This window comes from Palaemon carinicauda, chromosome 5 (assembly GCF_036898095.1).
Source record: "Palaemon carinicauda isolate YSFRI2023 chromosome 5, ASM3689809v2, whole genome shotgun sequence".
Taxonomy (NCBI): Eukaryota; Metazoa; Arthropoda; class Malacostraca; order Decapoda; family Palaemonidae; genus Palaemon; species Palaemon carinicauda.
The window spans coordinates 22,090,772-22,104,722 of record NC_090729.1 but is presented as its reverse complement, the minus strand read 5'-3'; the positions used below and the strand labels follow the sequence as shown (position 1 = coordinate 22,104,722).

At 36.7% G+C, this 13,951-nt stretch overlaps 1 pseudogene; it reads right to left on the bottom strand.

The window, feature by feature from the left end:
- Nucleotides 1-2,257: 2,257 nt before the first annotated feature.
- LOC137640430 (uncharacterized) lies at nt 2,258-3,846 on the bottom strand (annotated as a pseudogene).
- Nucleotides 3,847-13,951: the final 10,105 nt, after the last annotated feature.

Genomic DNA, 13,951 nt, shown 5'->3' with positions numbered 1-13,951 from the left:
TTATTAACCTCATTGACTACCCTTACCGTATCTCTCTCTCTCTCTCTCTCTCTCTCTCTCTCTCTCTCTCTCTCTCTCTCTCTCTCTCTCTCTCTCTCTCTAACCTAACCTAACCTAACCTAACCCAACCTAACCTAACCTAACCTAACCTAACCTAAACATTCAATCTTAAAACTAACCTAACCTAACCTAACCTAACCTAACCCATCAAGTGAGTGAAAAAATGGTTCGATCCCCTGGCTGGCCAAAAGCTATTGTCTCTGGGTGGTTCCACCTTGGGTCTCGGATCCTGAGATATGAGAGTGAATCCAGACATCAAGATAATATATGTGTGTGTATATGTATATGCATTGGTTAAACTTCACCCTATTAATTAAGATTAAATGGCTAAACATCACCCCTTTTTTAAGATGATATGGCTAAACTTCACCCTTTTAATGAATATTATAAAAGGCCAGACACGGTATTAACATTTTGTTTACAATGTTGATATCTCATTTATAACTTAAAGACTGAATACGAAATTCCAATGATGGATGTAAGATTTCAACTCCCCCTTTCACTTATCAATATTGCATAAGGGAGCTATCATTCAATCTTAAATAGTTATTATGGGAATTATTAAAGTTATCGTTATATTTTGAAATTATTGTTTATTACAATACTCATTATTATTATTATTATTGATTAAATCGGGGGAATTCAAGATTTTTATTGCTGGTGGCATTATATTATTTTGTATTACCTGGAATATATATTTCAGGTTGAAACTTCTTGTTAACAATAAACAACTGTTACGACTAATGTCTATCCTTGAACAACCCAGTACAATAATAATAATAATAATAATAATAATAATAATAATAATAATAATAATAATAATAATAATAATAATAATAATAATAATAATAATAATAATAACACGAATCCATCATTCAAACTTAAATAATTATTATGGAAATGATTAAGATTATCGTTATGTTTTGAAATTATTGTTAATAAAATTATTACAATATTACAATAACACCTGAATAAACAGATGTAGGTATATTTTGTCCTGCTGACAATGTGTTATCTTTCTCGTGATGATGATAAGCCACGATACTTGATACGATAACACCTGAATAAACAGATCTACGAATGTCTCCTCGTGACGATGAATGTTATTTTTCTCGTCAGCATCATAAGGTTTCGCATATATTGGATAGTGAAAGTAATATTTTAAAAAGCAGTATTTTATTTATCTTATACAACCCGACTGATCTTTATATATGTATGTATTTCTCATTTCTCCTAACATACAAATTTTAAGCGGATTTGTAAGAATGCTTCCAATGTCATTTTTGTGAACTTCTTGAAGGTCATCAAAGCCCTCTCGTATCCCAACCTCACTGTGCTCCACGGTTTAGAATTATTAGTTTTCATCCTCCACTGCTTATATAAATGGTCTGGTTGGAATCCTGATAAGGTATAAAACAAATAACTCATTAGACTCATGATGCCACCTCCACTAAGGAATAAATTAATCCCATGAATAATTCCCGGCCCTAATTAATAAATGAATAAAAAAAGAAAAGAGAAATTAACTCACCGTCATGGATATAAATAAACTCGTGCAAACGTGGGACATCCCCTATCATGACTATTTCTAATAATTAGACTCAGGAAGGTTCATAGTTATCCCTCATTCTGATGCATTCTTTATATGTAATCGCTCTCTTTTCTCCCCCTTTATACTCAGAGCAGCGTCTCCTCATCAAACGAGTGAAATAATAATTAGCTACTATCCCATCATTTAGCCTTAAATTACTGGGGGAAAACATGGTCTTTATTTTCCGTAACGTATACCCTACCCCGTAATGACTAACTGAATGTATGAAGTATAAAACAAATAACCCACACTTATATAATAAATCTGGCTGGATTGGTGTCATGAATTTGAACAATTCAAAGGATTTATTCCTCTTGAAGAAGGTCAAGAAATGCTTACTGTATATCTCTGGGCTAATACCATAACTATCAAAGAATATTATATAATTTTCAGGTGACTTAGCCACATAAAAGCAGACCCAGTGTCCCATGCTATTGATGTCTGAAGAGGTTTCCAACGTATTTGCGATGAAGGTGATAGCTTCCTCCCTGTATGACCTCAACCTTATACCTCCCACATGATCAGAAGAAAATATGCCTACGTAATTCACTAATTTCCCCACCCTCCCCCTTAGAGCTCTATCCAGCTCTCTAGTATCCATCAGTCCTAACCCCTCACAGCACAATGAATAATCCTGTCCGCATCAATCGATAAAATACCCGTAGTATCTCCAAAAAGCATAATGAGATGGGGTGTCGTTACTGCTGTAGTCAATTTTAAAATGATTCGCATACTGGCTGATCTCTCTACTGGTAGAGCTTCTTTCATATCCTCATGTACGAAATTAAAATTGAAAATGGTTCTCCCCTCCGTAAAACTATCCTAGGATATAATATTCTCATCATCTATGCCAATAGCCTTCCGAGATTCATAATACGCCTGCACAACTCTCTCTGGGAATGCTGCGTTTATATTATATACAGTACTTCCGTTAATGGTGATATGTATATTATTTACATTTGCATGGTGGAAGAATAATGGGTTTCTTGTATAATCCCCTGAAAAATGTCTCATATCAATTAGTGCTAGTGTCATCTTGTCTGGAATGCATGAACCAAAAGGTTCATCTATCATTATTGACGATTCATTAATCCCAACAACGTATGTCTTATAAAGAGACTTACTGAATATGTATTGTATAGGCTTTGATAATAATGACTGATTCAACGCAGCCATTGCATTATAATGAGGAGTGACACGATCTATCCATAACTTCGATTGCTGTATTGTCAGATTATTTAAATGTCCCTCCTTATCCGTGTTCATAACCCAACTATCATTCGCTAACTCTAATCGAATTCTCAGATTGACAGAATCCATTAGATACATGTCAATAGTTGCTAAATCTAGTAATAGTGGGAAGTATGTGTTAATTCCATAGATTTTAAGCTTGGGCATCTGCTTAACTTCCAAACGCTCCCCCTCCTTAAATGTATCATCAGTATATTGCCTCGTAATCCCGTGCTCTTCACAATAATCATCATAGAAATATCCACACCTCGCTATATTCTCGAGTGAGTCCGGCTTCACATTCATCAACATCTTCATATAAGATAAATAATTGTATAAAGGACATGACTCGACCATCTTTTCATTCAAAGAGACGGATACGGACTTGAATAATGTATTACTCACCCCGTTTACTACTCCCACATTTTGTGCCGCTGTTAAATTGACACCATTTCTAGTGATACGAATGAATAATTCTAATGTTATACTCGATAAATCAAGAAAGGAACCGACCACCCCATTCACACGAAATTCTATATACCTATCAGACAATACCTGATTAATTCCCACATTACTGGGCATGAAGTCTACCCTCTCTTTAGAATTAAGTGAACTTTCAATTAGTCGCTGCCTGTTAACATTTGGATATGATTCAGATATTCCTGCCATATACGAGGATACTGGAATCTTATTTCCACTTCCTGGGGTATTCGGTGTCATTCTAGCCATGATGTGAAGTTGAAAATTCTGCTTAGTTATGAAATGATATTAAAGAAAGGATACAAACCCTATGATGTCCCACGTCCTAATGAATGTAGAAGGTTATACACATCATTCTTATGCAATCTCCGCGTTCCTCCAAACTCCTTCTTAGTCTTACGAATCACTTTCAAACTGCTTCCTTTTTTTGACTTCCTTCTCTTTCCTGAACCTTTTAGAAGTCTTAACCCTGTTGACTTCAATGCCTGAACTCCATGTTTTTTTAAATATTCCTTTAATGGTCTTTCCACAGTGATCATATCGGACATTACAGCCCTACCAAATTCCTTAGCTGAAGGATTTAAGGCCTTGAATATAAAGGGTAATACCCTACTAACCACCCCTGATATAGCTGACAACACACTTCCTCCCCGTCTTCGAGTCGGATAAAATATTGAAATATCTTCTAGCCCACCGCCTCTTCTTAGGGGTGAAGAAAGAAAAAGCCTCCTAAATTCCTCTTCTGATGGTGGAACGAAGGTCAGTCTCATGATCTTGATCGTATCTACTCCGAAATAGTAATATAAAAAGAAAAAAAAATCTGCAGTAGTACAGCCTCCGGTGATGGTCAATTGTCAATTAATGCTAGGTACATCGGTATTTATTATTTTATTCACCTAACCCTGACATGGAGGACGCAGGTCACGCTAGAGTTTTCAACGAATCTTATGATTCTCCCATTCTGATCCATGAGGATTATAGATATTTGATCCAACACCTTTGTATTTAGAGGTTTATATAATGTGTTATGTATACCTCTATTCTTGCCGTTATCTATATGGAAACAGTCTAAAATATTTACAAGTCTGCCAGCAAAGTAACTCGGCTGTATCACATCCGAATAAATATACATATAATCAACTCCACAATTTTCAGATGGGAATGTATAGCTTGAAACCTCTTTTTTCTCTCCTTTTCCATAGATTATATATTCTGTATCAGCTCTGAAGCCCAGCAGATTGGATGCTTCACTGCTGAAAGTTATATGAATTGTCTGCACATCCCCCTTCCTGAATGAATCACCCTTAACATATTGTATGGTTATTTTTTTCTGAGTGTCATCCCATTTGAATATGGTGCTACGTTTAATGAATGCTGAATACCTATCACTAAAATAAACCTTTAATTCCTTATTTAAATCGTCGTTTAAATTCTTAACCAACTTCTTCATATCCCCTGCCATGACACTAATATTAGGCGTATATGCATGTGTATGTGCCGCCATGCTTTCACCAGTGGAAGTATTATTAGCAGACTGGTATCGTGTAAGCACCTTGATATGAAACTGTGTATCATTCGACTTTATGGCGTAGTACTGAATTGGGTGCATGATAGACACGAGACCCACTTCATACTCATAATCATCCCCCAAAACTATCGGTGTAGCAATCCTGTTAATAAATCTACTAGGCTTGTTATCTGGATATGCATCTAAGCAGCCTATACTGGTTAAATAAAGCGTGTGGTCACCAGACATCTTCTTACCCTACTGAGGAGGGATATTTCAGTGAGTTCATATTTATAACTATATATGCAGTATACATTTTTAGGAGGATGTAATTGAAACTCAATAGTTTTATTCACAACATTTTATTTTTGAAAAGAAATAGATTGAAAATAAACAGAAATGGTCAGGCATGCGAATACATTGACAAATAGCGACATTCAACCTCTCCTCTGTCAGCCCCACAGGTATCTCTATTTTCTTCATCAGCCTAAACAAAATTATTTACAATTTCTAATTTTCTTAATGGCTCCAGAAGATTGGATATAACCATATCCCCTTTATGTTTTTCATCCAGACTAGAAAATAACTTTTCACCTGCGACGATATAAACAGTCCTCCATTCCAGTTCTTGATTAAAGGTGAATATACTCGGTAGATAGTAGGCCAGCCATTTTGCATCAATTCCTCCTCTCCTGCCAATACCTAATGGGAAAAGCACATGTTGAACGTTATCAAATTTCTGGTCATTCAGCTTATCTTTCAAATTTGTTAATGCACTGTGGAAGTGATGTAATCTCCGTTCTTCTGTATCTTCGCGAAGTCCGTTCACGTGATGTAAATATTGGGAATACTGAACACTATTCCTTGCATATGGGTTATTCTCAATCGACTCTCCTATACCATACTGAGTTATTAAAGTTGCCACGACTGGGTTATCCACATACAAATCAAGCGTGGGTGTGTTCAAGATGGCCGTACCCGGCACATTCCTATCCCTTTGACATGCGTAACTTGTGCCAGGCTTTATATATCTCATCCCTGCCACATCTGCATAGGGGTATGCCTCCACTACATCCTTCACAGCCCCAAAATTCTTACATGCCACCGCATTTATGGCAGTGACTATGCAGATACCTCGCTGCTTGGAGACAGGGCTGGTCAAGGATCCGAATATTACCTTGCAGGTGCTACTACCTTCCATCTATAAGAAAGCTTCAAAACTTTTGATTGTCTATGCTCCTTCACCCAACTTATATACGATTTGCTTATCAATCCCTCCCCTCCTCCCCCTAACGACGTGATATTTCATGTTCCACCTTATCTGAGGCTACGCTTGTAAACAACTTCATCGAGGTGTATACTCATCTTGTTATCTTCAATTAACATATACTATCATGTTATAACTCCTTCCATCTGATTACTGTCCTACCCTCCGCTCCTTATAGAACAGGTTATATCACGTTTCACGCACCTCGTTAATAAGGAATCCAGGAAATTTCCTGATGAGGATATTTATTCTTGAGATTTCTTTGATGTATACCCCCTCCCTTTTTAATTTCATAGACAGTTTTTAGCTGCTTTATCAAAGCTTTATTTCTAATCATCCAGTGAGGTATATTAGCAGTTTTTATTATATATTCATAGTCATTCAGATATTCATCCTCAACCACTTTTTTACCGTCAAATTTTTGTATCATATCTAAAATATTGTACTTGTTAATCGGTGAAAGGAGATCCCCATTATCATCCCATCTCACGCTAATGGACCTTTCTAAGTAATTTAATACACTATTAACATAAGGTATTCTCTGCTGAGTGAAATACATGGGGATAATTTCAGCTAGGGAAGGCCTGCTAATGGGGTTCTGGCTGTTTATTTTGTATGTCCTGAGAGGAATCGAATTATTCTGCAGGACATTCCTCACATCTCTTATCTTGGGCGCTATAGTAGTCTTAACCCTTTTTTGCGGACTATCCCTATTTCTCTTCCGACGTTCAATAGTCTTCAAGGGGATATTGCTGCTATTTCTGACCTTTGCCTGATATGATACATTCAAAGTTTCGGGTTTTTCCCGCACATTTGAAATATCAGTTCGTCCCCCCTCATCAGATGTCTTTTTTCCCATCATCCGCTCGTAAGTAAGTCTTGGAATTAAATACAATTCCCTCATGACTTTTTTTTTATTATTAGCTTTATTTGAAGATACTTGATATTAGTCCTGCCGCTAGTGGTAATAATACAGACAGAATAGCTCCACCTCTCCTACTTTGGAGAATTTTCTTTTTCTTATGTATTGGGGTTTTCCTCCCTGCATCTCTTTAATCTCCTGATATTATTCACGTCCTGTGTCAGATTCTTCTTCAAGAAATTCTGAAATATTTCTGAAATTGTATTAATATATTTCCCCCCAAGTACAGCTGTTATTTTACACGTATGTTTGGCGGGTAAATGGGATAGAAAAATAATGAATTCCTTATTCTTTTCTATTAGACCCCTCCTTTTACAGCTGGTCATACTTGAATTATATGGCTTTCATCAAGCCATGAATTAAAGTGGTCTGGGTATCCACTCCACTTAACTAAATACTTCCTTTTGCCACCAACCGTTTTTCTCCTCAACACTATTATATCATACAGTTCAGGTAGAGTCGTTGGGATTAATTCTTCTCTATAAAACACACCTTGAATTTCTTCACCACTTAAATCCTCCAAATAATAGACAGTCGGTTGCTGACTTTTGTCAATCCTTCTTATCCTGAAGATCTCATACGTATTCTGCACTGTGAAACCACTTCTGAAGGGAGCATTCCTTTTCTCATCGGCAATACGTACAGTCCTTCCAACACTGAGAGTGAAACTGAATGTCTTTTTAGTCTCGTCATTCTTAATATACATCCTCGCAAATTGCCTTTCCACATCTTCTCTTGCGGTTAGTACATGAATCTGATTGGGGGTCTGATTAGCCCCTAACCCGCGATGAGGTGAATCATTATAACTGGTAACAATATCATTTAACACATTTATATAAGTGAGTGTATTATTATGAGTTAAGTGTTTGTAAATTTTACTCTTCAATGTTCTAATTACCCGCTCAGCAATTGAAGACTTTATCTCTCTTGAATATACACTATACAATTTTATCTTTTTCCCATCAAGATATTGACGGACATATCTATTATAGAATTCCCCTCCCTCATCAGAGCTCAGACGTGACACTCCCTTAAAATCGTCACTGTCGAGGACAGTTTTGAGTGCCTGCATCACACTAGTGCCATTTTTCTTCTTTATGGGTACTACTTGAAGATAGCGGGAAAATATATCAATAACAATTAAAAGATATTTATAACCACGGTTGTATCTCGCAAGTCTCGACATGTCAGCGAGATCACAACCAGCTATAACTCTAGGCTTGGGTGATAGTACTTTCCTCCTTGTGAACTTTTTCCGCGTGATTTTATGTAAGGTATATGATGACTGGCTTTCTAGAAAATCTCTAACAATACTCCTAGTAATGTTTTCATCCACCTTTCTCGCATTTTTAAACAATGTCTCTACACCACCGTAGCTATTCGGTGACTTTTCAGTTTCGTAAAGTCTTTTTAGAATCGAGTTATGCCTTCTGCTCACCATTGAAAAATGACTTGATACTCAGTCTCCCCTACTATGTTAGTACGAAGTTGCAATTCTTCTGGAGTATTCGGTCACAGATCAACTAATAAATAACCATACTTATTATGAGATAAAGCCCTTTTATATATTTCAGTAAAGTCAGGACCCTTCCTCTTGCCATACAACTGACGTCCGAGTATTTCGATCTGACCAATATCCCTATTCCTCATTAATATATAATGAGAACAATTCAGACTTATACTTCTGCTAAATTTACCCGAGTGGAATACGTTCTGAGTTATAAATATTACTGAAATGTTTGAGTGTCGACCTGCAGTGAATGCTTGAGTGACAAATTTATTATCACACGCCTCTATAAAGCAATCATCAAGGACGAATAATAAGCCCAAATCTCCTACAGCACTGTCTGTATATTCAAAAGGATTCAGGATCTCCCTACTAATTCTAAATTTATTTCTAATCCCGGTATGCCGCCCTATGGGATGGTCGTCTACTCCACAGTATAGGATAGTGTGAAAGACTTAATGATATTTTTCGATAATCTTTTGAGTCAACTGTGTTTTCCCTGAATTGCTATATCCAGCTATTATTATCCTGGATGGGGACGAAAATATATTTGTCACGTCTTTAGGGAAGTTTGAAGTTGTCATTGTGAAGGTGTGAATGCCAATGAGGAACTATTCAATATATACATATCTATAAATTATATTATAGGGGGGTGTTCAGTTTAGTGAAACTCTGGATTTATATATATATTTTTTAAATTTTATTTACATTTATTTACAGTTTCAAAGTTTTTTTATTTCCCTCATTCAAGTGGGATGCTATTATATAAAAAATTGTCTTTATTTAAATCTGTTTACACGAGGTGTTTTTAATGTTTCCATTATTCGGGAGTGAGCTACTATAAACATTATGGAAATTATAATGATGATGATGATGATATTCTATTTTTCTTTTAAACCAAATGAGTTACAGATGCATTTACAGACTTGAATCAGGTCAGTGTCACAGTCAGTGCTATTTACCATGAGTTAGGGGTGAGAAGGAAGGTATTAGAGGAAAAAAAAAATGAGAGGTATACAGCCGTAACAGGGGGTAGTGGTTAAGAGGTGAAATCTTCGCCTTCCTCGGGAATTTCAACCTCTGTGATAATTATCCTACCAGTCTGTATACCCCTTCTCTTCTTGTGTGAATTGATATTGTTGTCCATTCCTCTCCGTTTGATGCAACCTGTTGGAGAGACACCTGTCTGTAATGATACCATCCCAGATATAGAGGGTGAAGAATGTGTAGGAGGAGGAGGAGGAGGAGAATATTGACTACGTACCCTCCTTAGTGCATTGTTATTTTTACTCCTTTGTCTCATAATAATTGGTTTCTTGAGAAATCTTTGCAAAGAAAGAGTAGGATTAGGTCTTGGAACAGGAGGAGGAGGAGAAGGAGGAGGAGGAGGAACGGAGGGGCGAGAGGTGTCCACACCGAGTGTGATAGCCGGAGGGAGGCATGAAAGTTCATTAACCCTTCCAGCCATATCATCACGAACCTTTGGATGACTGTATGAGTAAGATTCATATGGCGTCAAGTAATATCTCTTATCTTCGTAGGGAGATAGGGCTATCTTACGATTACGGGTTAAACACATAGTACCCTCAATATTTTGCAGGCTATACACTTCTTTTGTCAATATATCACTCCCCTCTATGGAATCCTTATATTGCTGATGTTCTATAGAATGTTGGATTGACTGCTGAATACCTTTAAGAGTGTTAGATCGGCTATTCGTTGTCTTGTAAGAGTATACTTTATGCTTGACACCTACAAATTCGGTAATGTGGTCATTTGCAGTCTCAAGCTTTAAGAAACCAAGACTCCCCTTCTCTCTTGCATCGTGCAATTGATGGTCTTCGGGAAAGTTACTTAAGTCAAAATATTCTTTTAAAGAGCCTTTTAACTCATCATCTAGATTTTCAACTTCCAAAGTAAAGAAGAAACTATCAGTATCCATGTGAAGCAGCTTTATCTTTTCACCGTATAATCTTACGAGGGTATCATAAAAGAAGTCATATATAATCTTCTTTGATAAGTCTAGGATAGAGAAACCAATATATATGGGAGAATCTGCCGTAATATTCGTCATGGTGTGATTTACAATTACTCTATCCTCACTGATGACATCAACAGACTTGAATGTATGTTTAGAGACATTTCGGAGGAGTGTGTCTTCATTGTCGACGATTACACTCTTGGTTGAGTAGTTTAACTGATTTTTAATCGTAACCCCAAAGAGAGAGTTCATCATAACTTTTATAGTTGATTTCTTATCACAATCTGTCTCCTCGCGCGCATAGCCGCACATCCTGCTATATACTCACGAAGGTAGTATTCCTGTCTGAATTTATACACCCTTTTGATAGTCGAAATCTTTAACCCTAACCTTATGAGTGTTTGCAAGAGGGGAAGGCATATTAATCTATTATTCATGGGGAGGTGTGTACCCACTAGCTTCCTATTTTTTCGGGGGATGTTAATATTCAGTTCCTTGAGGAGATCCTGAGAATATTTAGAGATCATATCCTTCGTGATATTAAGATGTTGCATGGCAAGGGGGAAGGCATCAGTTCTCACAGCCACAGAATCTTCAACATGCTCTGTGTCACATAGAATAAAATATCCAATATCGTCATGCGCATCAATGGACAAGATATCCCTTTGTCTGAAAGCATCCAATTCTGAGAGGGATAACTCTGAAATATCATCAAGTGGCATTCTGAACTTAGCCATGACGGTTGGGTAAAGAGAGGTGAAATCTGCATACAGTATATATTGTGATTTAGTCAATGAAGGATTAAAGTTAGGATTTATGGATATATTGTCGGCGATTGCGTGACGACGAATTAGACTGCAGAACCCTCCTCGAATATTTTCTGTGATAAGTTGATACAACTCTCCATCACTGATGAGAGGTAGTTTTATACGTGTTCTACAGAGAAAAGCTTCCAGAGAGAGAGAAGTGCAGGTTAGGAAATATGTGCAGTCTAGGCGGAAAGAAGAAAATAAGGCTTCTCTCCATGCCATAAAAATATCACACAGCATTGCAACATCAACTAGTAAGTATAATAAGGTATAGTTAAGGAGATTACAACATTGCGAAGCCTTCCATACAGATTTGATATGTTCGTAATCATCTTCAGAAATTGAGGAACTCGTCAACCTATTATTGAATTTAGTTCTTGTTGGGATACCATCTTTAAGAAGGATGTCATACCCCGTAACATAATCATAAGGGTAGAATTGTTTGCCAGTCTTAAGTACGAGATCCTTTACTTCATCTCCATATCCTTCCAACAATCGTTTTGATATATGCAGTGAGCCATTATTACGAATATGACTCTTAGCTAAATTGGAAATGCTGCCTCTTATTATATTGACTGAATCTACGAATTTTATCCTGCCTACAGTGCCGTGATAAAATTTTAAACCGTCATTCTTCAAGATATTAAATCTAAATTGAGGAGAGGCATGCTTTAATATGAGGGGTAAATCATAGGACAAATTATGTAAGTACACTCGGAGGGTTGGAACGACATCCTTAATGTTAAGATTGCATTTATTACATAGAGCACTCTTATAATTATCATATTGTAAATAATGTAGATGAGGCCGGTTTTTGGGTATATTCTCATTAAATTTAACTTTACATACATCACACTCCACAGCCTCTTTGAAATCCCTTAAGCTTTTCTCAGTCATATGAAGGGGATATTTTGACAAACTCTCGCAAATATCCATCCAGTCACTTGTCAGATTATTATGCATCACATTGATGCAGTCTTCCCCGTGACCGATTCTATGACTTACATAATCGCATGTTCTACCATTAACAATAACATACGCATAAGCAAAGGGTTTTTGTTTAGCTATTATTTTCTGATCTCCAGGTGTGTATATGTTATACGCCTCGAGGTCCATGAAAGCAATGTGAGACCTTTTAAGTAAGGCAGTCGGGTTTTTAAAGGTTTTATACGAGCCACGTGGTGGGTAAGACACTGTTGTCATACTTTGACAGGAAGATGTGTGCAAGTGACAGAGGTCATCCGAGGAAAAGAATGTTAAGCATTTCTTGCGTATACTTTGAACCCTCTTATGACCTACTTGCCTATGATAACTGCATTGACACTTCATGAAAGTGAGCAGGTTTCTAATAAGGGCAATGTGAACATCATTTATTAGTAGGAGAGGAACAAAATGAGTGGCTGATGGGTTCCGTCCTGTCCTAGCTAAATGAACGGTGTAATGTTTTTTTATTATTTACTTTATTGGATTTCTCTATTTTCTTTAAGGCATAGATGTAGATGTTAATGTCATTATCTTTCTCAAGAGTCTTTAAGCTTTCCCAGGATATACCTGCTGTTGGGTTAAAGTTAATATTAATATCACCCCCTATTTTATTCCTAATATCTCTATGCAAATGCCCTAGCTGGATTTCTGGCTTGGCTGTAATAATAAAAAATGCAATTAGGGAAGTGATAAGGTAATTATAGCCGCTATTAATATTGATTATATTCTTGGCTCCTCCAATACCTGCGGGATATGGGGTAAAGTGACCAATATTACCCAATTTTCTACGACTGACAAATAGCTCCATAACTGCTATTTTCCTTATATTCCATCCGGATCCTTCAACTGCATTCATTCTTTCCTCTAGCATGACAGGTAGATTTTCCAAAGTGTGATTAATGAACTCATCCTCCTCCCCCAGGGTAACTATGAAAGGTGTTGTTCGCAGGTAAAAGAAGTTAGAAATATGAGTCACGTTGTCAGTCATTTTACTTATCTCTATTTTCAAGGTGAGGGAAATATTTCCCGAGAATCTGTCAAACTTATTTAAGGCCGTCTTGATCATCTCTATAATTAATTGTCTATGACTCGAAACACAGTTAATAATGCATCTGTAACTCACCGCATTTAGGGGTATGTCGAAGATTCGGAAGACGTTGTTCTTGAACTTTGGACGTCCGGCAGAGTCTTCACCATTCTCATGTTGCTAGGAAGTAGGAGGCTGTCGCCTACCACCACCAACATAGTAGGGGACAGTAGAAGAAGAGGTGGAGGCAACATCACTATTAGGAGACGGGGAAGACTTTACTTCTGCCCAGTCATCTCGTGTTGGCATCATTTCGTAGTCAGGCCATCGAAGTAAAATATTGCAGTCCTCATTTATCTCCCTTAGTTCCTGTGACGAAGGGCTATGAGGGTGGTTGACATCTCTATCCACATTAATGTCACTGCCTTCACCATAATTCCTGGGAAAGGTAAAAGGCACGTTTTGAAAATAAATAATTGTCATATATATATATATATATATATATATATATATATATATATATATATATATATATATATATATATATATATATATATATATATATATATATATATATATATATATA